Source organism: Podarcis bocagei (assembly GCF_964188305.1).
Source record: "Podarcis bocagei genome assembly, chromosome: 1".
NCBI lineage: Eukaryota > Metazoa > Chordata > Lepidosauria > Squamata > Lacertidae > Podarcis > Podarcis bocagei.
In genome coordinates this window covers 31,306,941-31,334,717 of record NC_138125.1, presented here as the reverse complement: position 1 = coordinate 31,334,717, position 27,777 = coordinate 31,306,941, and the positions used below count along the sequence as shown (strand labels likewise).

General features: G+C 43.8%; 1 long non-coding RNA gene across 2 annotated transcripts in view; it reads right to left on the bottom strand.

The window, feature by feature from the left end:
• The window catches only part of LOC308575952, an 85,622-nt gene that overhangs the window by 48,576 nt on the left and 9,269 nt on the right, over positions 1-27,777 (bottom strand). The window lies entirely within an intron of this gene.

Here is a 27,777-nt window from a genome sequence, read left to right as displayed (position 1 = left end):
TTTAGCATAAGTCAGTCTGACTGAGCCACTGTTTTGCACCTGGCCCTGGTTGGTATACCATACCTCATGGTTCTTATTGGGGGGGGAAACCCAAGTAGACCCCACAAATCTGAAGCCTATCCGGTCTGTTCTAGGCCCTAGAGGATGCTGTTCCTGCCTATTGGTCCTCACCTTTATGCCCCTGAGTGAGATGAGAGGACCACAACAAAAATTTCCCTGAACTTCACCCATCTGATACCTTCTCCCTGAAGAAACTCAACATCAACATTTCAGTCTACACCTTGAAGAGGCAATGTGCAGAGATGGCCTATTTATAACATGTGTCATATCTGCGATTCGACAGCCCCAAACAATGTGTGACCTCAGTTTGCCACCAGAATTATAAAGCCCGGGCTTTTGAAACAAACAAATGCTATCTAGGGCACACTGATGGGTTCTGTCTGTTTCCTTCTCTTAATCTAAGAGTATAAGGTGCTGCTTGATCAGACAGAGGTGCATATAGTAAAGCAAAAGTCTTTCCAGCAACAGTCGGTCAGAGCCTTATAAGCAGGGCATGATGGAGAGAGCTCTTCTCTGTTGTTTGTCGCGGAGAAGTGAATGTCAAAGGTTTACTGCCCGTGAATATAGTTATTCTATTTTTAGCCATCATGGCTTATAGTAGCTGATAGCCAGGATTAGACACAGTCGAGGAGGATAGGTCTAAGAGATAGAGATGGCAGTCATATCAAAAAAATTAGCTGGGGGTAAGCCCAAGAGATTTTTGTTTACTTTATTTTTATTAGTTTTCAAATTACTATAGAACCACAAAGACAGGTGAACAGAAGAAAAATCATAATACATACCAGCTAAAGGCAGGCCATACTACACTTGAACATATTAAATAATAATATAAATACCCGAGTTTAAATCCTGTGCTGCAATGAACTTTCTTGGAAGATTTAAGCAAGTTGTTGTTTTGCACATTTCAGTCCACCCAACCTCAGTCTTTAATATGAGCGTAATAACATTCATTGTCATTGTAGCCCTGGATTGAACTGCAAAGGAAGACTCTCCCTTTGGAACCATGGTTTGAATTATCCAAGACTGTATACCCCTCATACCTCTGAAGGCATATTCAGAGCCTTCAATTTTCTCCCTCCAAAGAATTCTGGGCGCTGTAGTTTGCGAAGGGTTGCTGGAAACTGTAACTCTGTGAGGGGCAAACGACAGTGTCCAGAATGCTCTGAGGGAAAGACTGTGCTTCAGATGTGCTTTGTGGTGTGTACACAGCCTGTTAGAGAGGGCTTCCAGTTCTTCCTTGACATTTAAATCACCTGACATCATATGACATCGATTGATAGGTGGGTGCACAAACAGTTGACCACCTCTGGATCCACTTTCCCACTCCTGTTTTAGTGAGGAAGTGAGCTAAATTGATAAGAACGGCATTTACATAGATATATTCTTTTTTAAATATTTCATTTAAAGACATTACGAAGAACATAAGAAGAGCCTGTTGGATTGGGCCAATGGCCCGTCTAGTCCAGCCTCCTGTTCTCACACTGGCCAACCAAATACCTGCAGGAAACAGGTACAAGATGAGTCTTCCTTTCCTGAGGTTTCCAACAACTGGCACTCAGTAGCATTAACTGCCTTTGGCCAGGGAGGCACAGCATAGCTATCAAGGTTTGTAGCCATTGATAGCTTTCTGTATGAACTTGCATAGTCCTCCTTGCAGACATCACTGCCTCCTGTGTGAGTGAGTCCCATAGCTGAACTAAAAGGTTACCTCTTTGAACAGACAGATAACATGCAATATCTCTAATAGGGGTGGTATTTACACCTCGCGCTTCCTCTATTATCTCTCCATTCCCTTCGCTTTTCAGGCGGCTTTCAGGATCAGGAAAATGGTGCGGCGCAATCTGGCAGTTCTCCCACCGGCTGTGAATCCTGGGACTCCTGGGCTGCACACCCTGCTTCTGCCTCCTCTCTCCCCTCACCCTACATGCTTCCCTCTGCTGATGAGCTTGGCACAGATAATGAGTGTTATGCAGCAACAGCTGCAGACAGTTTCCCATCCGTCTATTTCTGGTGCAACGTATTATGTGCGTTTGTGGTGCCGAGCAATATATATATATATCGAACTTCGCATGCTTTAATCTAGAGGGGTCAGGAAATACGAGCAATGAAGGCTCTTATTGTGGAAGGCTGGAATGTGCTGGAATGTCGGCATTGTCAGGCAAGGGGCCCTAGGCAGTGGAAGGTAATGCTGACCTCACTGTCTCACACTTGGTTTTGCCTGCCTCCAGAGGATGCAGCAGAACAGCCTGTAACCCTTTTGTGCCCAAGGCTTCTCTTTCAGAATGTGTTCCCTCGCTCTCTCTCCATTTGTTCTAAGCGGGCAAAGAATTTTCAAACCATCCCTTCCAGATTATGAGGAATGACACTTTTGCCCATCATAGAACTAGATGGTGTTCCACATAGGAAAATTCCCTGGCATGCTAACTTGCTAACCTATAAGAAATATTCCTCTCCTCTCCTCCCCATCTCCCAATAAATACCTGTCCCACTAGAGAGGGTAACAAACAAGGAAGAGAATTTGTCTTAATTTCACAGCAGCGTTAAGAGTTGTATGGAGTGGGAGGCATTTATCATACACAACTGTGCCTGCCTGCAAACAGTGGATGTTTCACGTGCACTAAATAAAACATATCCCTGAGATTCTCCATGCAGGTTAACCTAAAGGAAAATTCGTTTTGAAAAGTCTTGTTAAATCAATAGTCTATGTTCTGCTGGTAGCAGAGAACAAGATGTAAAATAGGTTAAGATAAATCCTTCTGTTGCACCAATCTGTGGTTGCAGTAGAAATATACAAGCTTACACTGAACTCTTAATCAGCTTGATGAAGAGTTATGCAGAGCTTCAACTACTGCATGCCCCTGTGTTGATAGAAGTTAGTTCAATAAATGAGATTACTTCGCCTATTTAAATGAGGGAATCTGTTCCTTCTATCGAAAGAATTAAGAACAGGTCCATCCTGTTCCTACATTTTCTGACATCCTGTTCTCCAAACAGTGCCAGCCCTACCATTAGGCAAAGTAAATCAGCCACCTCAGGTGGTAGATGCTGGAGGCAGTGGTGACAGCCTGCGGCCTGTTCCTCCTAAGGGCCAGGGTATTCCCCTTTCCTTGAGAACACAGCTGACCTGGACTTGCTAAACTAGCATTCTGCCTTCAGGGGTAGTGGAAGATGATGTTGTTAAGATTATTTGTAACCCGTCCTTATTTATTTTTAGTTTATAGCCTGCCTTTCCTCCAAGGAGCTCAATGTGGAATACCAGGCTCTGTTCCTCACAACAATCCTGTGAGGGATTGAGAGAGGCTGTGAGGCTGAGAAACTGTGACTGGCCCAAGGACACAACAATTTATTTATTTCTGAAGAGTTAACATCGATTTAAAACAAATACAATCAAGAGACTTTCTATCCCATCAACAGTGTTGAAGAAAGATTCGACTGGCAGCCCAGTTGGCTTCTGTATGAGGACTATGGATGGGGTGCCATCTTGTCTGTGGTCAAAGGGAGCAAAATATATTGGACTGGCCTCCCTCTAAGGCCAGAGGCAGCATGCCAGTTCCTGAGGAAGGGCAGAAGAAGAGAACTACTGCCTTTGTGTGGGCTTCTCACAGGCATCTGGTTAGCCACTGTGGAAAACAAGGTGCTGGACTAGTTAGGCCTTTGGTCTGATCCAGCAGGGATCTTATGCTCTTATCTTCACACACAAACAACTCCTACTGAGGGCTCCTATTTCAGGTGCGTGTCCTAGGTAGGCATCGCATCCTTAAAAAAGTAAAGGACCCCTGACAGTTAAGTCCAGTCGCGAACGACTCTGGGGTTGCGGCACTCACCTCGCTTTACTGGCCAAGGGAGCCGATGTTTGTCCGCAGACAGTTTTTCCAGATCATGCAGCCAGCATGACTAAACTGCTTCTGGCGAAACCAGAGCAGCACATGGAAACGCCATTTAGCTTCCCGCAGGAGCGGTACCTATTTATCTACTTGCACTTTGATGTGTTTTTTGAACTGCTAGGTTGGCAGGAGCTGGGACTGAGTAATGGGAGCTCACCCCATCGTGGGGATTCGAACCGCCAACCTTCCGATTGGCAAGCCCTAGGCTCAGTGGCCATCCGTGCATCCTTAGAGGAGATCTGTTAAAGGGGCAGTTGCCTGCTCTTGGGGTAAGCACCCTAGTGAAGCTTAGGCACCTCCTGTTGCCTCTGGGATTCATGTAGTACTGAGGTCAGCTTCTCAGTTTCAGTTACTTGTTTTTCTAATCCGTAGTTCACATTTCCATATCGTTCTGATTTATTTATTTATTTTAAGTCTCATGAAAATCCATCAACATTTCAATTTAAGTTTCTGCAAATCTACACATGCTCATGTGCTAGTCTTCCCAAAATGCACATTTTTGCAAAGCAATTGTGCATGGTGCAAGCTATTTTCAGTAATATATGCCTCTTTATGGACACCGCAACCCAGCATATGCATTTTTGTACATGTCGCTTGACTGGAGAAACGCATCGCAACATTTGGCTAAGTGTGAACTTCATAGAATGGCTGTGTTTTTGCAGTTCTCATGTTGATTTAGAAGGTGCAAATTAGGTACCGGTACCGGTAGGTTTGCCTTTAAATATGAACTGAGTCCCCTTTCTCTCCCATGCCTACCCTTTACCTCTTTAGCAGCATGGCAGGACAGCACAAAGGGAAGGAGAACAGATCACAATCTTTCAGCTCAAGGAATTACATTCATGCTTGGTGCTTAATTCCATGGCTGTCTTTTGGGTTCATTTCCTGGTCATCCAGAGCCTCGCAGCACAATTCTTGCTTCCCGTCAGACTGGATTCCCCCCAACTGGTTTCTGGCTGGCCTGGCTGGATTTTGAATGCCCAGAACCTATTTATTGTTAAATTGTGCACCTTTGGGCCTTTTTTAAAAAAAAGAAAGAAAAAACCTCCAAGGTGATAACCCTAGAACACTTGCACAATTGAATGAATGAAGTAAACAATTTGGTTGGAAATCCTTCTCTTCTCCTGTATTGCTGATATGTGTGTTATCAATAACACTGGATGAAGGAAAATTGGTATACTTGTTATACAGTATACTGGTTGTGAAAGAAGTCAGTAAGCTCTCCAAAGAATATTAAAAATTAGAATGCTGCAGCATGATTGCTGACAGGAATGAGACCTTGTCATGACACCTGCACTCAGAGATCTGAAATCTAGTTGCCGATCTGCTCCTGGGCCAGGTTCAAGATGTTGCTATTAGTATAAAGGTAAAGGGACCCCTGACAGTTAAGTCTAGTTGTGGACGACTCTGGGGTTGCGGCGTCATCTCACTTTAATGGCCAAGGGAGCCAGCGTTTGTCTGCAGACAGCTTCCGGGTCATGTGGCCAGCATGACTAAGCCGCTTCTGGCGCACCAGAGCCGCGCACGGAAATGCAGTTTACCTTCCCGCCGGAGCGGTACCTATTTATCTACTTACACTTTGATGTGCTTTCAAACTGCTAGGTTGGCAGGAGCAGGGACCAAGCAATGGGAGCTCACCCCGTCACGGGGATTCGAACCACCGACCTTCTGATCGGCAAGCCCTAGACTCTGTGGTTTAGACCACAGCGCCACCCGCATCCCTTTGCTATTAGTATACAAAGCCCTTAATAACTTGGGACCAGTCTACCTACGAGATCACCTTACCTCATATGTGCCCATTTGACCACTTTGATCAGTGGAATTGGCACTACTACAAGCACCACCTAATACTCATTCTGCATTGGTAAGAACTCAGTCATTTAGTGTGGCAGCATCTTTGGAACTCCCTGCCTATTGATATCAAGCAGATGCCTTCCCTGTATTATTTTCAATACCTTCTAAAAACATTCTTGTTTAGACAAACCTCCCCTTATGCTTAGAAATGCTTTGGATTTTAATCTGTTTTAGTACAGGCTTCCCCCCACTTATGCACAATTGACTGGTATAGACGAAGCACTGGGAAATAAATAAATAGATCCAAGCCAGGGTGGGTGAAATGTGCACCTTTGCAGGGAGCATAACAGACCTACGAAAAATTTGCATTCATATGAAGACAAGAATCTTGGGTTGCAGGTGTGGTTGGGGGGATGGGGAAGGTCAGAACGAAAGAAATGGGCCTCAGGCTAATGAATCACACCTGGCCAGGTGAGTCAGCAATAATTAAAGCTAAGCTCTTTGAAGGTTTCCAGCATCTGTGAGCAAAGCAAAGCAGCAAAAGACCCTGGGCTGGTAAACAGGGCAAATATGCACCTCCTCATGTGCAGATGTTGGCTTTGAAAAATGTTTCTGGAAAAGTCTTCCCCTTCCAGAAGGAAGGTAATCATGAAGATGCCAGCTGCCGAATTGCATGGCGTTTTCTAGAAGTGATGAAAATAAATTTGGTGCCAAAAGTTTGGAGCTGAAAGTGAGACAGCCTGTACACTTTTGCAGAGGGTTGGACCACTACACCCTGTTTATATGAGCATGTTAACGCAGTCGCTAGTTAAAAATCACACCACTTCAAAAGATGTATAGTTCAGTATTACTCAAGGTTTCTTTTTTTAAAAAAATATACATTTTCATTCTGTCCTTCCTTCAAGGAATCAGGGCAGCATGGATTGACAAGTATAGGATTTCTTCCACTACCGCAGTTTGTCCTCACAACAAGCCTGTGAGGTAGGTCAGGTTAAGAGATAGTGGCTCTCCCAAGGTCACCCTGTGACCTTAATTATCGAGTGAAGAATATTATTATTTTTAAAATTTCGTCTCTGTGGTCCTAGCCTGATATTCTGACACCACACAGGCTGTCCTCAGTCAGCTTAAACTGATGGGCTGAAGTTGGCCGGCCCGGCCCTATAATTAGGCAGGGTGGGGCAGCTTCCTTCTGGCAGCAGTTTTTGAGATACTGTACTGATAAAGGGCAGCAAACTGCCAAAAGAATTGGTTGATCATAATGCTGTTTAAAATGTTTTTAGCATCATAGATGGTTTGATTTGGATTTTCAACCACTGGCACCTACATTTATTGGACCATCTCTGGAGTTTCCGGGTACTAGCACCTCTCTGTATCTGACACTCCCAGTGCTAGTGCAAAAAAACCCCCAAACAACTCAGATCAATGTACTGGCCACACAGCCAAGAGCAAAAAGAGAGGAAAGGTAGCAAATTGGCAGGCATAGTGTGGCTATAGATGGAGGATCAGGGCAGCAAGAGTCTATTTCTCCACCACATTCATTTTTATAACAGCATGTACAACAAGGTAGAGTTGCCACTGTTTGACTCTGCCCTTACAGCTAATAGTTTAACAATAGATTGATCTGCAACAATTAGTGATTGTATTTATCTCCATGCTGTGAGAGGGTCCACCTGCTCCTTTCTGCATAGCAAGGTAATGTAAAAGAACTCATGAGCCAGCTGGGCAGCTGTTTTGTGGTCAGTTGGCAACCCTACAGCAAAGATTTGTGGGAACATTCAGAGCAGTATGATGAAATGTACAGTAAGAGTAGGATGGCCATCTTTTGGTGGACAAAGCTCTTGAGCCTGCACAGCACACCAGAATTCAACAAAATTCTCCCAGGAATTGAAAAGGGGGGCACCTGGTTAAGTCTCTGCCTGTCACCTAACTGGTAAAGACACAGGAACTCCTGCCAGGCCAATAAAAGATGATGACTTTAAATGGTTTCTTTTGTTCCTGCTGAAACCACAGTGTGGTGTGTTTTTTATTTTCTGCTAGGAAGGGGTTAACTGGAATGAATGTCCTTGTTGAGTTCCAAGTCTCCTTGCATTCCAGGGTAAATAGTGTTTTGCAGAGGCTGGTTACCTATGGCAACAGCTGAGGGGAATATTGCAGGCGAATTTTCTGAATCACAGGCTTTCACAGCCCATAAGTTTATTCCGCAATGAAAACACTTCCAGCTCCCCACCTCTGATGTAAGAGGTATGCTTTTTTTAAAACACACACACACAACCATTTATGTTGCAAGCAAGAGGGGGTTGGGGGGGGCAGGAGGCTCAGGGAGAGAAACCCTTGCAGAATTGGATACCACTGCATCAGTTTATACAGCATCTTCGTTCTGACATGGCATTAACATGAGATGCATGAATCTGTAAAAGGGGAGGTGGGGAAATAAGAATAGTGAGTTGTTCCGCAGATGAACAAATCAGAAGTACAACCATTAGCTAGAAGAAGAGGCTGTTGGATCAGGACTGTGTTTCGCCGTTGAATCAGAGCAAACAGCAATCTGCAGGAAACCCGACTGCTGTTTGCTCCAATTCAGTGATAAAATGTAGGACGCAGGGAAAAACCTACTCAGGCACAGAGCTTTAAAGCATGGACCTGTGCCTAGAAACACAGCATAAAAGGAAGTCTGGATGAGCCCTAAGGAAACAAATTTCGTTTTGGCTTGGTACCAAAAAGATTACAATGTCGGCATCTGTCATGTTTGCGGAATACCCTCCCCATACAAATAGGGGCGGTTGACTGCCTGTGCTTGCTACTATGCTGTGTATTTTTGTGTTTTTATGTTGTAAACCGCCTTGTGATCCTTGGATGGGCGATATAGAAATTTAATTAACAATAATAAGGATGCCACCACAGAGTGGCTACCAGGACCTCTGCCTGCCTATACAGTGTATATAGCCAGTGTGGCTAAGCTGAGAGACTCGGGTTCAAATCCCGCCCCGCTCACTGGGTGACCTTGGGCCAGTCACTCTATCTCAGTCTAACCTACCTCACAGGGTTGTTGAAGGGTTTCAAGGAGGTGCGGAAGGAACCATGTGCTTCCCCTTGAACTCCCTGAAGGCAAGGCGAGTTATAAATACAGTAAGCCTTGTAGGATTGTGAAATATACTCGGAGTCGAGTGTGGATTTCATGCTCTTTATTCAGCTCATAGTAGTGAGGAATGAAAGCTCCCCCAAAATATCTGCTTTATATACATTATTTACACAATGGGCCACACGTGATTGGCTAATTCTGGGATTCTCCTGTAGGCCAATCAGGTTGCGGATTCACTTCTACCTGGAGCTGGATTGGGTGGCTCCTGTGGACCCAATCATACTGCTGCATTGTTCTAGGACCAGTCAGACTGCTGTATTCTGAATCCTATTGTTCTAGGACCAATCAGACTGCTGCCTTTTGGATCCTATTCAGCTCAGAACATAACAGATTGTATAGTGATCGCCATATGGGAGAGCTGTCCATTCCTGCATTGCAGAGGGTTGCACTAGATGATCTCAGGGTCCATTTCCAACTCTACAGTTCTGTGCTTCTTGGTCTCAGTCACATCCTCACATGCATTTAAAGCATCCTTACACTGCTTTAACCGTCACGGAGAATCCTGAGAGCTGTAGCTTATACGACTGCTGGGAACTATAGCTCTGTGAGGTCAGCACCTTTCACAAACTGGAGTTCCTAGGATTCTTTTGGGGAAACCATGGCCATTAAAGCACTAGACTAAAGCTGTGAATGTGTGGTGTTGCTGCGACAAATCTCTGAAATCCACACCGCATGAAATGATGCCAAGGGCTGCAAGTCACCCCTCCCGCCCCCACAGCAAATGTAAAGGCTATTGCTACCACTGTGATGAGCTGGCTTAATGCATCTCTCTCTCTCTCTCTCTCTCTCTCTCTCTCTCTCTCTCGGAGAGAAAATAATACTATAGTGATCAAGATAGTTATTTTGATACAGAATACGTTGTAAGAAGGTCAATTAATTCTCAACGTCAGCTCAAATTCCTGCAGAAAGCGAAACATAATTTATGGCTATCTCTAACAAACAGTAGCTGACCTTGTATTCTACATCTCTTTACTGGGTGAGCTGTGCTCAGTGTTGTGCAATAACACGGCAAATTTAAAGGCTTGGGGGAAAGTGTTTTCTGAACAGCAAGAGAAGCAGGATATTATTAAAGGAATTTGCTACATTCATCCACCCGGGTTCACAATCCAGGTCATTAGAAAATTGTATTTGCTGTAACAGGAGGGATATCTCACCCACTAGTAAATATTTAACACTAGCTGCAGAGGACTGCTCCGAAAATGTCATTTTTTGAAGCTTTTTGAAAGATGCCATTGTTCATTGTTGAAGAAGAAACAATCTACACTTGCAGGGTGGGGAGGAGTAAAATGTAACACATTTGTTCTTATCCCGGAGACACACACACACCAAAGACCTGGGTTGTGGCTTTTTTTCCTGTTAAACTTTCTTTAGCGAACAATGGATGTTATTTCAAAATTATGCACTTAATCTTTCTTTTTCTTTATTAGCTTCTTCCATCTCTGTACGAGAGAGAGATTGAATGTATTGATCAGAATGTGACACATTTGTGATTTCCGCCTCTCCCCCTCCACCCTCTGGCAGCAAATGGAGGTTAATGGGTTAGAATATAGTTATACAAATTACCTAATGAAGCAGAGGGAAGCTGTGGAGGAAGAGCCTAGACATTAGATGAGAAGGGAACAGAAAAGAGAGATCCAAAGTTCAGAAGACAAAACTGGGGACATTCTCCAGCTTTCTTAGGGCTGTCATCAGATTGGAGAAGTCTTGACTGATTAAATCAGATGAATTTTGGTCCATTGGTCCCATATGCATAAATCACATGTCAGAAATAATAGCTTTCTAAAGAAAGGGGGGGAAACACACAGTACTTTTGAATCTCAGCAGACGCCGTTTTGGAGGTGTTTCTCCTCTGTCACACAGGAGGGAATGCCTCTTTTAAGTAGCGATGCTCTCAGGGCAGGAATTTGGAGTCGATGCCTAGTGCCCTACTCAGCAGAATGAGCAGGTGGGTCCACAATGCAGCAGGCAGGGCTGAGTCTACCACTGGGATGAGTAAGGCGATCACCTAGAGAATACCACCCAACATTTTGAATCCAAAAAAACCCAGGATGCACATCTTCCTGCCCGTGTGAGTCATGGAGCCCCAAAGATGCAGTTTTTCAGGGTCATGCAAGAGTGTGGCCCTGAAAAAACACCTTTTGAGGAGGCAAGGTCAAAATTGTGCAAGATCACAGCACCCAAAATGGCCGCTGTACGCTCACATGAGAAAACGGGATGTCCCATTTTGGGGGGGGGACACTTGCAGGATATGCTTGAGAGACAGACCCCTTCCCCTTCCTCCCATTTCTCCTGAGCCCTCCCAGCCATTCCTCTCTGTTGGAGATCAGAGCTATGCGTGCCACAGACCTCTCATATACACGCCAGGCTAGCCTGCTGCACCGGAGCACAGTGCCCCATTGCCAGCGTTGAAGTCAGTTTCGACTGCCAGTTAGCTTCTGTAAATGGAACAGAGGGCGGCACCATCTTGTCCATTGCCTCAGGCAGCAAAATGGGTGGCCATATTTTAAAGTAAGCAAAGTGATCGAAAGAGGGAACCCATTATATCTAGAGTCTGAAAATACTTAACTGCGCTACTGCTTTTAAGCCTGTGGCCACATTCAGGCCATACATTTAAAGCACCATGGTAACAGTCATGGCTTTCCCCCTCTCACCCAAGGAATTCTGGGAGCTGCAGCTTGTTAAGAGAGTTGCTAGGAGACCCCTGTTCTCCTCTCAGAATTAGAATTCCCAGAGTTCCCTTGGATGATGGATTGATTGTTAAACAACTCTGGGCAGTCCCGGGATGGGGTTGCAACAATTGAAACATTGGCAGAATTGTCGCTACCACATAATACCCGTTCTCCCCATCCACTGCCACAGTGTCCTTTCTCTTGGCATATCAAGATGAACAGCTGACAGCAAAGGTTGCAAGGTTTTTAAACTGGGGCAATCAGAATAAGAGCCACGATTTGACTATTGATTCAAAACCCTAAAATGTATTTTACATAATTGACTATTTATTTTTATTCTTTGTGTATCATATTGTTGTTTTATTGCTATGGCCAATGTCTGATGCAAATAAAGATTAATTCATACCCATTCTGCATTTGCAATAACTTGATCATTTAGGCAGCACCTGCACTTTGGAACTCCCTGCCAATTGAGATTAAGCAGACACTTTCACTGTACTCTTTTCACCACCTGCTAAAAGCATTTTTGTTTAGGCAAGCCTACCCAGAAATTTAGAAAGTTGAGGTATGTTTTAGTAATTTAATTTTTGTATGTTTTAAAGAATGTGAACTTTTCTCAATTTTCTTGTTTTATCCTTTTGTAAACTGCTTTGAGGGTTGTTGTTTTTTACAATCAAGCAGTGTATCAATTTTATGAAACAAACAAACAAAGACATTTAGTATCTATCCAGCCCATTTCTGTAGTATGTAAACGTCCCATTGTAAACACATTTGAGTAGATTTGTCTATACATGGCAATGCCTCTCACCAGTCCTGATATCATGACATCACTGAGGAATTGCAGAAACACTGGGCTATGCGTTGCAAAAACCATTCATTTTTAGCATGTGCCACTCCTCTTCAGTTAGGCCACTGCTTAGTCTGCCCCAGTCTTTCCTTAGGCGAGATTTTAAAGGCACCAGAAGCAGAATGAACAAGAAGATAAGACTCCATTACAGATTTCCTGGTTGGAGCCTTAGAAAAAGAAGAGGGAAGAAGAAGGCATTTTTTTGTTCGGCTGTGTGCATTAGGTTCTCATTCCCCACCAGTTCCTGAAAACAAGTCTTGCTTTGGGAGGGAGGGAGAGAAAAATCTCACACACAGACACATAACATTTTTCCATTAGCAGAGCAAGCAGGGAGAAGTAATGGGCTGGGGGAGGGGGCAGTAATCAGAGAAAGGAAAACGCCTGGGCGCCTGCTCTGCCATAAATTGCATCTGGTGGTCGGGTTATTAAAGTGACTGCATTAAAGTCATAATTCAGCAGGTCAGCAGTGAGCAGACTCTGCAATCTCTCCTCCATCATCCCTCCCAAACGCATTTTCTGAGAGGACTAAACCCCAGTGGCCTGAATCAGCTTTTACTGTAGTGCTTAATGACTTTTCTCCCTCCCCCACCTTAAAGGACTTGGGAAGGGAGGGGAGACAGAAAGAGGAAGCCAGGCTACCGATGACATCATTGGCGCTCACAAAAGGATGCTGCTGCCCAGCCCAGCTGAGAGGAGAAAAAAGGAATCCCCACTTTCCATTTTCCCTTGCAAGGCAAGAACAAGCTCCAATCCACTCAAAGCCTTCTGCTTCATAAGATGCTTAATTGACTTGGATAAAGATGAAAAGGAAGGGCGAGATGTATTGTTGAGAGTCTGGTGCACATGTAAAGAAGACATCTTTTGTATTATTTTGATCCAGTTAAGCCAGGGATTCTCAAACCCTTTATGTTTCCCCTTCAGAAATCGCTGTGTTTTCCTGATGTGTAATGTTTCCATGCCCGCCCCATGCGGAAATCCACTGCAAAAGCTGCCAGTTGATCCAGACAGGATCTATTCAGTTTCAACCCTACTGGCTGCTTTTGCTCCACAGCACAGCTCCAGAAGTGTGTTACTTTGTGTTAAAATGAGGGACAGAAATCTGGAGTCACTTCCAGAGCAGACTGGGAATTTTCCAGATGCAGATGTCAGATAAGGGGACCCAGCCACTACATATGAAGTTGCCTTTGCACTGAATCATGTTATTGGGTCCATCTGGCTCAGAATTTTTTACTGACTGGTAGTGGCTCTCCAGAGCTTCAGGCAGAACCCTTTCCCAGCCATACCTGGAGTACAGGACACTGAACCTGAGACCTTCTGCCTGCAGTGCAAGAGCTCTATCCTCCCTCTTTTGTGTTATATGTTGATCTCACATTGCAGCCTTCCTATATTGCATATAAAAGGTAAAGGGACCCCTGACCATTAGGTCCAGTCACGGACGACTCTGGGGTTGCAGCGCTCATCTCGCTTTACTGGCCGAGGGAGCCGGCGTACAGCTTCCAGGTCATGTGCCCAGCATGACTAAGCGGCTTCTGGCGAACCAGAGCAGTGCACGGAAACACCATTTACCTTCCCGCCCGTGCGGTACCTATTTATCTACTTGTACTTTGATTTGCTTTCGAACTGCTAGGTTGGCAGGAGCAGGGACTGCGCAATGGGAGCTCACACCGTCGCGGGGATTCAAACAGCCAACCTTCTGATTGGCAAGTCCTAGGCTCTGTGGTTTAACCCACAGCACCACCCACGTCCATATAGCATGTAGCATATACAGTACTGTACTGGAGGCTTGCGGCATTGTATATAGCAAGGGAAGCACAGGTGGCATAGCCCAAACAAATGGCTGTCATACATGCAAAACAGCCTGTGATGTTGCACCTCTTTTCCCCAGGTACAGCTTTCTGCATTCCTAATTTGCTTCCCACGTTTCTGGTTTGTTTCCAGTGGTGTCTCACCTAATTGCACAACCAGCATTGTGGGAACCTGCTGGCTGCAAACAGCCTGAATTACAGCATCATCAGAATGGATCATGAAACCAATACCGAGGGCTAGAAGCAGTTTAAGTGTTAGTGCCTTGAGATAGGAGTTTACTGTGGAATCGGAAGTACTCATGTATGCAAGGTTTTTTGTTTTTTGTTTTTGCAGTATTGGCATTGCAGCATTGTCATCGAGCAGCAGCCCATACGTTTTACATTTAATCCACATTTTCTCTTACAGCAGAAGAGCTGCTGAGTGAAATGAACTTGTTATATATGTGTAGTCGTTGCTAATATGGAAACTTGCTAGTGCTGTTTTGCAGCAGATAGTTTATCAAGTCTGTGGTGGCATTCAGAATGTGGTTTCTAGTAGTGGTAGCTGTAGGAGTAATAACAACAATAATTTATTATTTAGATGTCCCCCATCTGACTGGGTTACCCCAGCCGCTCTGGGTGGCTGAGTAGCACACCGACACCCCTACTTCCCTTTGTTCCTCAGCTGAGAACAACTTGCCCATTTTGTTTCCATTGATCCCCAGTACCAAAGTGAGGGTCATCTATTTGTCAATTCATTGTGTTAGTTTTGATGTCTATAGCCCTAAATGGCCAGGGACCCCCATTACCTGAAAGAGCTTGTGTTCTTTGCAATCTGCTTTGGAGGCACCTCTGGTCATTCCATCAGCACAGGAGGTCAGAGGATCTATGACTTGCCAGAGGGCCTTCCTAATAACATCACCCTGGTTGTGGAGCACCTACCCCACCAATGTTTGTCTGGTGCTGCTGTTGCCCATCTTTCAGCACCAGCTGACGGCCTTTCTTTTCTGCCAGGCTTTCAGAACAGATATGAGTATGGCCTGAACCAGGAGACATTTATCAGTGTTTTGCTCTGTGCTTCCACTGTATTGCAATTTATTGTTTTTCCTCTTGTAACCATAGCTCCTATTTTATTGTACTGCAGTCTGTATTGTTAACCCATCCTAACATCATATGCAATGAAGGAAGGGATATACATGTCAATCAATCAATATTTCCAGTAACTGCTGCATGCATGACCAGATTGGAAGAGTGGATGAGGTATTCTCTCAAGATCTCTGCACAGTAAATGTGAAACATTACTGGGAGACGGTAAATGCAGTACAGTATATACAGTGGCCTTTAAAAAAAATTAAAATGATGATGATGATGATGATGATGATGATAAAGGTCTTTAGAACTCTTGTGAGCCTTGCACAGAAGACCTCAGTAGTAAAAAGCAAAAGCAAAAATAAAGGTACGGTATATGAATATCCTCATCCAACCCCAAAAGCTTCCATTTTGCTCATTGTGAAACATGATACAGTCCCTGGCTGGAGAGAGCTGCTAATGTTTGCACTTTCACACCCCTTGAGGATTTTTTCCCCCTAAAGATGTGCAGGTACAGAAATACCTCCCTGCATGTCCAGAACAGAAAAACAAATGGAGGCTGGGGGCAGGCATGATTGAAAGGAGAAATGAAAAAGCAAAAAATAACCCTGATACATTTCCTCCACTGTTGCTGGATGACAAGCAGGAGAATAACAATGAAGATTACCACTGGGGGAAAATAGAAACGTATGAAATCTAACTTGCTCAAAAAACACATAGGAAAATCAGGTAGTAGTAGTAATGATGATGATGATGATGATGATAATAATAATAATAATAATAATAATAATAATAATAATAATAATAATAATAATGTAACACCCCCATCTGGAAGCACCATCTGACTAGCTGCAGCAAACATAGGTCATAAACTAATGTGGGGATTTCGGTATTTTTTTGCATTTCATTTTATTTATAGAACCAGAAATGTGCCAGGTTTCTTTTTACAAAAAGGGAAAAGAAACTGCTTCCTGCCTAGGCAATTTATAATCCAAACAGACAAGAAAAACAGAGGAGGAGAAAGAAAAGAAAGGGGAAGGGAATAAGGTTTCATATGCAACTCTGTATATTCACTTGCAATATTGTAGCTACCTGCTCAATCCTACTCAAAAGTAAATTCTATGGAATGCAAAAGATGTGCCTGACTACTTTATCAAAATAATATCAAAGAACTTAATCTTTGGAGGGAGGAGAGATTTTTAAAGTAGATGCATATATAAAATGAATGTTTTGTGTTTGGTGCCCAGTGCATTGTATCAATGACACTGACTAAATATGAGTAGGGGGAGCTGCCAATATGGGGGGGGGGGTAATCAGGAGAGATTTTAATAAAATTTTACCGCAAAGTCAGTTTCTTCATTGTGCAAGCATAATGCCTGTCTTCATAGGTAGCTTGCAAACCCTCCATTTTCTTTTGTTTTCTACTGGCAAATCTCTCAGAGATTGTGCTGTGATATGAAGATTCTGTTTACCAGGTCTTGCAAGATTCCTAAAGATTGCCACACATTTCCCTTGCTGTGTGACAACTACTTTCTCTCATGCACTTTGAAGGCAAGCAGAATGTCTCATTGCCTATTGCCTGCTGGGGTTTACTTCTCTCCTGAGAATGGAATGTAGCTTTGACGTTCCAGGAGAATGAAATCCACTGTGACTGAAATCTTCTGAAGAAATTATATCCAAGCAAATTTCCTATATCACTGCTTTCTGCCACTGTGACTCAGGCCTTGTGTGGATAGGCTAATCTAAGGGACAAGCAGGTGTGCAATAGACATGATCCTTTCAGTAACTGTCCTTTCCATACACCAGGCATAATCTGAACTCCAGCCTGCTATGGTTTTAGACAGAATGCAAATGGATTTATTTTTTTAAAAAATAGGAGATATACTATACTTCTTTACTGCAGTCCTATTAATGTTTGTAAATTATACTTTCGACAAATAGCAAAAAACAAAACCTGATGGCTACATATCCAGTTTCAGAAATCTGCAGAAAATGTGAACCAAGTAGAGTTGGTCCTATAAGGAAGATATGTCCCATTCCATGTGATGCTCTTGCGGAAACAGGCAAATATTCATTGCTGGGTTAGGACTTGCACATGCTTCTGTGTAGGCATCACAGATCTCATGCAGACCCCATTGAAAGTGCTGGCTGAGACCATGGGGGTGGGCAGGGGTGTGTGTCCCCCATTTGTGGACCCAAGTCATGTGCCAACACTTCGTTGCATGCCACGAGACCTAAATCAAAGCCATCATCTTTTATTTTTTGATAACTTGTGTTCTATGGGACTAGATAAGACAACAGTAAATAGTTTCACATAAATAGTTTCACTAAAACCTCTAAAAAACAACTTGAGGGAACAGACTTTCAGGCAGTCTCATTCATTGAGCCCTGTACTAACACCTCGAGTGGGCAGTGACTTTCCAAGATCTCAAGCAGAGAGAGAGAGCCCTTTCTCATCACCTGCTACCAGATAGCAGCTGCCTGATCCATTAACTGGAGAGGCCAGGAAGTGAACCTGGGACCTTCCGCATGGAAACGAGGTGCTCTACCACTGAGAGGTGATCCCTGATATTCCCCATGCATGCACCTAACATGTGCACCTAAACATGCAGAGTGTTAGCCCGTGTTTGCAAACACATATTATACAGCCTGCCACAACACAAAGTACAGTCATACCTCGGGTTGAATATGCTTCACATTGAGCGCGTTCGAGTTGCGCTCCGCAGCAACCCAGAAGTAAAGGAGCATGTTACTTCGAGGTTTCGTCGCTCGCACATGCGCAGACGCTCAAAATGACATCACGCGCATGTGCAGAAGTGGTGAGAGGTGATGTGTGCTTGTGCAGACGTGCTGTCACTAGTTACGTTTTCTTCTGGATGTGAACGGGGCTCCGGAACGGTGGTTTAGAGTCCAGGTTTCCTCAACCTTGGGCCTCCAGATGTTTTTGGCCTACAACTCCCATGATCCTTAGCTAGCAGGAGCAGTGGTCAGGGATGATGGGAATTGTAGTCTCAAAACATCTGGAGGCCCAAGGTTGAGGAAGCCTGGTAGACCACAGCGCCACCCGTGTATCATTATGTAATTAAGTCACTAGGTGGCACTTAACTTGGTTGTATCTGAGTGTTGTTGCTCTGTTCTTGTTTAAAGGAGAAAATAAAGTTCTTTTCTTGATTTTTTCCTCTGAACCCTCCATGACACCTGGAAATCATCTCCACTGAATATGTGGGAGGGGGAGAATCCCCTCTGAGTAAATATACTTAGCTGTGTAATAAATGCATGGAGTTAATTGTAAATTGTGAAGAAGCCCTTTAAGATAATAGCATCCTTTGTTCAGGGACCTTGCATTACTTCATTTTATTTTGCAGTAAAGAACATTGAATCATGTGCCACAAAAACGATTAGAAAATGTATTGATTGCATAATTTAAAAAACTCACTTTGTCTTTCTAGACAGACCAAGCACAGCCAGCTTGAGATTAAGGTGTGGTTCAGAAGCGCTGCTCCTGCAGAACCATATTTCTCAGTGAGTCCCAGCTTTTGCCGCTCTGCCTCCCGCAGGAACTGCACAGGGAGGACTATTTTCCCCTCACCTTCCTCAACGGTGGATGTGGGCGATCAGCGCCACAAATGCTAAATCAAGCCCCGGTTCTGCTGCATAGGCTGTTTTTCAGGCAGCCTGATATTCTAGGCATATCCCCGTGGCAATAAAATGAGCATCACATCCCAGCCGTGACAGCAGAGGGAATCTAGAGCAGCTAAAAATACATCACTGGCTGCCTCTGAAGCTTCGCACGCAGAAGCCTTTTTCTTGTGACCTCTGCTCCTCCCCCCCCCCCCATGCTCAGTTCAGGCGCTGGAGGCGGATTGTGAACAGCTTCATCTTGGAGGCACAAGTATGTGAAGGCACAGGACGAATTCCCATGACATAGAGCAAACCAGGCTAGCATGCATTGTGTGTGTGTGTGTGTGTGTGTGTGTGTGTGTATTAGTTGTGGAGTACAAACATGCTTACTCCAAAAAATTCTCTTCGAAATCCTCCTGTGCAAATGCTGATGTAGAATAATCTTCAGCTTGTCTGAGTGCTCACATACCCAACACTTACTGGATACCCATACAAATATCTGTGATAGTTCTAGTCTGTGATTATCGATGTTTGATACCTGATCATCAGTCCCCTGCAAATATTTGGAAGGGGACATGCAATGGCATATAGTACCTGACATGCAATGGTTTGAATATCACAGCGATTCCCCACCACCATTCGACATGCACAGTTCAGTGGCAGACTTTGGGTTCTCAAATTTCAGTGAGCTGTATGTGATGCTAAAATTTGGCACATGCCCCTGCCTCTCACGCTGCATTCTACAAAATTGTTATGGTGCCGGCACCCAGTATGACTGAACTGGTCATGCTACCCTAAAACCACCTCTGCACGCTTTTTACTTTCAGTAGGGCCAGGGCCAGGGCTGAGGTGGTCATGGGCTACATAAAATCATACAACTACAGTGGTACCTCAGGTTAAGAACTTAATTTGTTCCAGAGGTCCGTTCTTAGCCTGAAACTGTTCTTAACCTGAAGCACCACTTTAGCTAATGGGGCCTCCCGCTGCTGCCGTGCCGCCAGAGCACAATTTCTGTTCTCATCCTGAAGCAAAGTTCTTAACCCGAGGTAATATTTCTGGGTTAGCGGAGTCTGTAACCTGAAGCGTCTGTAAACTGAAGTGTCTGTAACCCGAGGTACCACTGTATAGAGGCATCTAAGAGCCATCTAGTCCAATCCCCTGCAATGCAGGAATCTCAACCAAAGCATCCATGGCATATGGCCATCCAACCTCTGCTTAAAAAGCCTTCCAACAAATGAGAGTCCACTAGCTCCTGAGGGAGTCCATTCCACAGTCAAACAGCTCTTACATGTCCCTCCTCTTTCAGTGGGCCCTGCAAGGCTTACCCGACTGCAGTGGTATTGCTCCAAGCAGTGCTAGATTGGGACCTGGCACCCTTTCTGATTGTCCTCAATGTCCCCTACGGATGCCAGCACCCAAGGGCAATGTAAGGAATTAAAAGCACGACCCGAGAGCTGCTAGGAGTGTTAGGTCGGGGGGGGGGGGGGAGAGAGAGAACTAAGAAGGCCCTGGCAGCTGCCCAAGGATGCCAATGCTGACGCCAGTGCTGACCTTCAGGGAAGACTCCCCACATTGCCAAGAAACTTCTGCATCCCACTCGCATTGCAGAGGATTCCTGGGCATGTGCCCACTAAGTTCACATGGAGCAGTGTCGGGCATCGCCAGAGCCCAATGTGAATTGAGAGTGTGCCTTAGAAACAGCCAGCGTTCCCCAGTCACTGGCTCAGGGTGGAAGGAAATCAGTCACATAACCAGTGACCAAGCTGCCTCTTAGCTGATCTTTACACAGAGGAAGCCTAAGGCAGATCAAATTGCACTTTTAACTGTGTCTTCAGATTCCATGCTTGGGATTCCTTATATGTTACTTTAAAAAAGAGAGAGAGAGAAAAGGCAGCCTGGGGCACACCAGGAACCACAATGGGGAGGTTTAACCCTTTATTCCCCACACTGAAAATCCCCCAGTCTAAAGCTATTGGGTGCCATATGCAGCTTCAGGGGAATGGTGCAAGGGGAAAGGATTACACCCACTTCCCACTCATGCACCCCACAGTCCGGATATGGATGGGACGACGACGACACTGCAGCTACTTTTAATTATTAATAATAATGAAAGTAAAGTAATAACGGCATTCAGACACATGTAAAGCAACACAACTGGAACCTGCAACACAATGCTGCAGTCTGGAGTGCTTCTGTTCACAGTTCCAGGTATTCTGCACTCTGTCATGTCCTTCTCCACCATACTTTCTGGTCCAGTGTTCTGGTTTATTTGCCCCTTCCCATCAGCAGTTGGGCATTCATGCCCACTGAATATGTTCAGCTATAATTAGGCTGTTTTTCTGCCCTCCCCTTAGAGTTTTTTCTAAAAGCTTTTCTCTCTCTCTTTGTACTGCAAAGCTTGGAGTTTCACCACACCTGCTGTTATATCCCTCGGCTGATATCTCCTATTATGGATACATAAAGATCCATACTTTCCTATTCGTATGTAGGATGGTGTAATCTGATGCTAAAGAAACCAGGATTCCCCAGGAAAAGATTTTTCAAACCAGTGGTGTATCTAAATTTATTTTATTTTATACTTGCCATGCAATAGCATTTTTAATCATAGCATTTGCAAGTTATGCAGTGATATTTACAGCATTTGATAAATAAAGAAGAGTAATTAGTATTTGCTATTTGGCATCTGATAGTTTATGAGATTTCATATCTGAAGGCTACCAAAATTAAAACAATATAAAATCCTACAATCCTAAATGAATTGTGCTAAATGGCTCTTAAAGGATAAGGACTTTTATTACAGCATCACTGTGTGTGTGTGTGTGTGTGTGTGTGTGTGTGAGAGAGAGAGAGAGAGAGAGAGAGAGAGAGAGAGAGAGAGAGAGAGAGAGATATTAAGGTGCTAGCAGACTTCTTGTTTTTTATACCAAAGACTACCTCTGGAAATTGCAACAAATTTATATTATTCATATTCTGAATTTTCAGTTCAAACATTTCACGTTCAAAACAGCAAAGTTCAATTTTTCCTTCAAAGCTTCTCATTTTAAAAAAAATAAATGATGACATTAGAAAATGCAGCAGTTTGTAGATTTCTGTTCCTGTTCTGTTCCTCTTGCCCTCACACTCCAGCCTGGTAAATCAAGAAAGTCAGGTGGTCCCTGCTGCTGTTTGACGGCCATCATTTCTCATTTGGATTTACTGCACACAGTGAAACACCCCAAATATCTCTGGTATTAACATGCACTCTAGAATGCTGCAGCTGTGATTGGATCTATTTATAACTCTCCTCTTACATTACCATCTCGAAAACATCACATAAAAGAGGAAGGTAATGAAATCTCCCCTTCTCCAGCCATCTCTCTCTAATCTGAAATGGCATTTCCAGGAGCTATTTTCAGTGAACCAAGGAGTCTAGAAACAAAGGCATTTCTTTCTCTCCCACTCAGACAGCATTCAGGCTCACACAGAGCCACAAAGCGATCTCCTCAATACCACTCACATACATATTTCTTCCACATGGTCCTATATTATTCATGTCATCTTATTCACACAAATTTATCCTTTCTTGCCAACACTTTATACACAAGTCCAAATCCTCTGACCTAAAATTTCCTTTCAGCTACACAAATATAAATCTTAAAATACTTCCATTTACATACAGTCCTTGATACAGTATAATCCTTCAGAGGCAAACATTAACTGTCTCATTCACATCTATGTCTCCGCAGAGTTCTTTCAAGGCTGTTTCCTTTCTCTGTTCCTTTGTTAATCACCCAAGACTTAAATTATCCACCCGCTTATGTCCCTCGCTCGCTCTTTCTTTCTTTTTCTTCATCAATGAAAATTGTTCCACATTAATGATCAAATTCATTTCCTACTGAGATTTTCTTGGCTTCTTTTAATCAGTGGGTGTGTTTATAGTCATCTTACCCTGTCTTCGAAAATATCCTCCGCTGTCTAGATTACTGAACACATGTTATGTGCCTCTGAGTAAAGAAAGACTTGATGAATGGGTGTGTATGAAATTGCAAATGTGAAACCTTGTGAATGCTACTGGAGATGAGATTGTCACTGTTCATTTCTGGTTGAGTATATTAATGTTTGTACACATAAAGCTCTGATGTCTAGAAAATATTCAATAATATTTATATTATAGTTTTTCGTTTTTTTAAATCCTGCTTTTTTTGAAGGAGCTCAGAGCAGTGTACATAGCTCAGACTCTTTCAATGTACAGAAAAACTTTGTGAGGTAGGTTAAGTTGAGAGATAGTGTGTACACACACACACACACACACACACACACAATCTATGCATACATATACCCATTCATCAAGTACTTAGGGCTGTGAGGAGTGAAGGCCGCTCCCTGCAAGGCCCTTTCCACCTGGCCTAGGGGGCAGGGCCCACACTCACCAGCCCCACTGAAGAAGCTCCTCATGGGGCTGGAGGAACATCGCCCGGCTATTGTTTTATTGATTTATTGATTTAATATGCTGTATACCGCTTTGAGGTTTTTATTAAAAAAATTAAGCGGTATAGAAATTGAATAAATAAATAAATAAATAAATAAAATACATATAAAGGTAAAGGGATCTCTGACCATTAGGTCCAGTCGTGCCCGACTCTGGGGTTGCGGCGCGCATCTCGCTTTACTGGCCGAGGGAGCTGGCGTACAGCATGTGGCCAGCATGACTAAGCTGCTTCTGGCAAACCAGAGCAGTGCACGGAAACGTTGTTTACCTTCCCGCTGGAGCAGTACCTATTTATCTACTTGCACTTTGACGTGCTTTCGAACTGCTAGGTTGGCAGGAGCAGGGACCGAGCAATGGGAGCTCACCCCGTCGCAAGGATTTGAACCGCCGACCTTCTGATCAGCAAGTCCTAGGCTCTGTGGTTTAACCCACAGCGCCACCCGTGTCCTTTAAAACACATATACCCATTATTAATTTACACAGCGACACTTAATATGTTTGTGAATCTAGACAGCAGGGGATATTTTTGAAGGCGTGGTAAGCTCACCCATGAGAATCATGGCTGAGTGGCTATTTGAACCTGGGTCTCCCAAGTCCTAGACCAGCACGATGACCACTGCACCAAACTGGCTGTCACTCCCTCACTACAGAATGCTGGCTAGTGTTAATACATCTGTGCTCTCCTAAGACTGAAACATTCTATGCATTCCAGTCTCAGGGATGCTGTGTGTTCTCTTAAAGGGCCAGGAATCTACAGAAACGTTCTTTATATGCTCACAGGAAACAACAGCATTGATCAAGACTGTATGCTATAGAAGATGGTTGCTACATCATTCTTTACCACTATTTCCAATGTGGAAGGTGCAGTCTAAGCTTTCCAGTATGAGCCTGCTTCCTTTCTCATCAAAAGCCAGGCAGCTGTGGCCACGATGCAGGAACATGCACAACCTTACCGGGGAACACTCAGTCTTTCACCATCTCCAGTTGCTTTCCCATTTATTCTCTGCAGCCCTGTTCTTAACATAAGTCAGGGGTCAGCAAACTTTTTCAGCAGGGGGCCGGTCCACTGTCCCTCAGACCTTGTGGGGGGCCGGACTATGTTTTGGGGGGGGAATGAACGAATTTCTATGCCCCACAAATAACCCAGAGATGCATTTTAAATAAAAGCACACATTATACTCATGTAAAAACACCAGGCAGGCCCCACAAATAACCCAGAGATACATTTTAAATGTATAAATGTTTAAATACATTTTAAACAGTCTACTCATGTAAAAACACGCTGATTCCCGGACCATCTGCGGGCCGGATTTAGAAAGCAATTGAGCTGGATCTGGCCCCCAGGTGTTAGTTTGCCTACCCATGACATAAGTCAACAAGCTTAACATGAGTCAACAGTGCTATGCAGCAGCAAAAAAAAGCTAACACTATTCTAGGCTGCATCAACAGAAGTATAGTGTCCAGATCAAGGGAAGTAATAGTACCACTCTATTCTGCCTTAGTCAGACCACACTTGGAATATTGTGTCCAGTTTAAGAAGGATGTTGACAAGCTGGAACATGTGCAGAGGAGGGAAACCAAGATGATCAAGGGTCTGGAAACTAAGCCTTATGAGGAGTGCTTGAAGGAGCTGGGTATGTTTAGCCTGGAAAAGAGATGACTGAGAGGAGATATGACAGCCATCTTGAAATATCTTAAGGGCTGTCACATGGAGGAGGGAGCATGCTTGTTTTCTCCTGCTCTGGAGGGTAGGATTTGAACCAGTGGCTTCAAGTTGCAAGAGATTCTGACTAAACATTCGGAAAAACCTTCTGACAGTAAGAGCTGTTTGGCAGTGGAACAGACTCCCACTAGAGGTGGTGGACTCTCCTTCCTTGGAGGTTTTAAAGCCGAGGTTGGATGGTCATCTGTCATGGATCCTCTACCTGAGATTCCTTTATTGCATGGGGTTGGACTAGATGACCCTTAGGGTCCCTTCCAACTCTAAGATTCTATGATTCTATTGTATCCTGTCATACAGAACAGGTAGCATTGAAGTGTAGATTCGCATAAGCATTCTTTGTTCTTTCTTTCTTTCTCTCTCTCCCATTCTCTCTCTCTCTCTCTCTCTCTCTCTCTCTCTCACACACACACACACACACACACACACACACGGTGGGGGGAGTAGGTTTGGAGTGGAGGAGCATAAAACAAATAACTTTTCAAAAGGCAGTAGAATAATATCACCAAAATGGCAGGACACTCCAACAGTTAGAAAGATAGCGTAGCACTTGCCTCTAGCCTAAAGAGTCATATGAATCCCCCCCAGCTGTTACAGGTAGAGAACAGGAAGCTGCTAAAAACCTTTCTAAAAGTTAAAAACGAAAATCACAAAATGGTGTGAACACAGGAAAGGCAATTTACGCTAATCCCCAGTGAAAGAATGGGTACCATTTAAAGGTGCTTTCAACACTTATGGAAACCCATTCCGAACATGTTCCATTAGTACAATGGAAATATTAGTTGTGTGTACGGGGGAGGTGTATTTTTTTCAGAGAGATACACAATTGCGTGATATTCCTGCATCAAATATGCTTCCTCATGAGAAATCACAATGACATTTGTACCAACTGTCAGGGCCAGCCCAATACATTTTGTTTCCTGAGTTAGAGCAGAACCCAAGGGCAGTCAAGTTATTTTGGCACTAGAGGCAGAAAATCCTGAAAGCACCTTTTCCACTCCCTGGTGGTAAAAATATAATAATTAATTATAATTACAAGCAATTAAACATCTATCAATTTGCTGCCTGTTCATGACACCCAAAAATCTGCTGCCTGAGGCAGCTGCCTCCCTCTGCTTAATGGTAGGGTCAGTGCTGCCAACTGTGAATTCATCATGCCCCTCATAGTAACCTGGCAGGCTTTTAAATATGTCCAGTCCAGCACACTTTTGTGTGATCTGCCACTGAAAATAGTTCAATGAGTTAGTCAGACTTCACCTCATTTCATGGTTTGTTACCAGTTAGGATTCCGCTTCCTGTTTCACACACTTTTGCAGCTCATGAAAGGTGTTTGGGTCTCATTAAATAGTTGCAAATCCTCCAATTATTAGTCTGGACAAATATTTTTCATCTTTCACTGTCGCAGACCACCTTTTCATTACAAAGACCTTCTTTTTTTAAAAAAAAATTAAAAATAAATAAAGTACATTTTGCAGAAGAACACCCACTGAATCAGTTCACTAATCCTGTAACATTATCCCTCTTTGATGTTTTCCAATATTTGTATACAATTCCACTGTAATAAGGGTCCAAATGTTACACATGAGCAATCGTTGTGCCATCACAAATCTCAATAACAATAAAAACACGAAGCAAATGGAGGCTGTAGTTTATAGTGGAAAACTTTCACTGAATGGATTCCACACACACACATACAAAATGACAGAAAATCAATGCCTGTGTATGGAAGAGGTAAACTCATTAACCAAATATCCATTATGTTCACTTTTGCACATACTGCTTCAACTGTAAACATTTTAGCCAATTATTTTGAAGCTGGAATATAGCGTTCCACGTTTTAAATGCTCCCTCCTCCCCCCCCCCCGCCCCCTGTTCCTTCATTATGGCAGAAAAACTGCATTCTGTATTCAATTCAGTGGGAATGGAGGCAATCAAGAAATAATTATTTCCTTGACAACCGGCTCGGTTATCATTGGTACAGAAATAGTGTGGGCCTTGCAGTTGTCAATCATGGATGAGACAGGAGGCACTCTGGGGAAAGCCTTCATGGGGGGGGGGGGGAGGGAGGGATGCATTGCTAAATAACGTCCTATATCTGAGTCAGGGAACTGGAGTGAATGAAAACACTAAGTCAATAGTGAATTGGCACAAGGCTTGAAATGTTTCCCCTTCTGTTTGACATGTGTTCTCATTAGCATGTTTCCAGTATGGTATATGGGCAGCTAGAAGGACATCCCTCTGAACAAAGCCTCCTTTATCCTGAATAAAATCGCTTGAAGGGGAGGAGTGTTTCACTCTCAGTACTATCCCGCCTGCTTGGAACAAAATGTGTTATTATCAGATGACTTTTTCATCAGCAAATCCTCCTGCAGTGTCAGAGTGATGTGGCGCTTTGCGATGTCGCAATAGTTGCCACTTCCTCTTCGAAAAACACTTAACACGCATCCACTGTGAGTCATAGGACTGGGTTGTCAACATGCCTTCTATTTCTTAGAGAGCATCTTAGGCTACATTATGAATTCAGGCAGAAAACATCAGTGCAAAATGGGGTCTGTGGGGTAAATTGATAGTTTCCCTGAACTAATGTAAGGATTGAACACACACACACACACACACACACACACACACACACACACATGTACGTTGATATTTTGCATGTAGATTTCTGCATTCACAGAGAAAATGTAGCATGAGAGGCACTACAG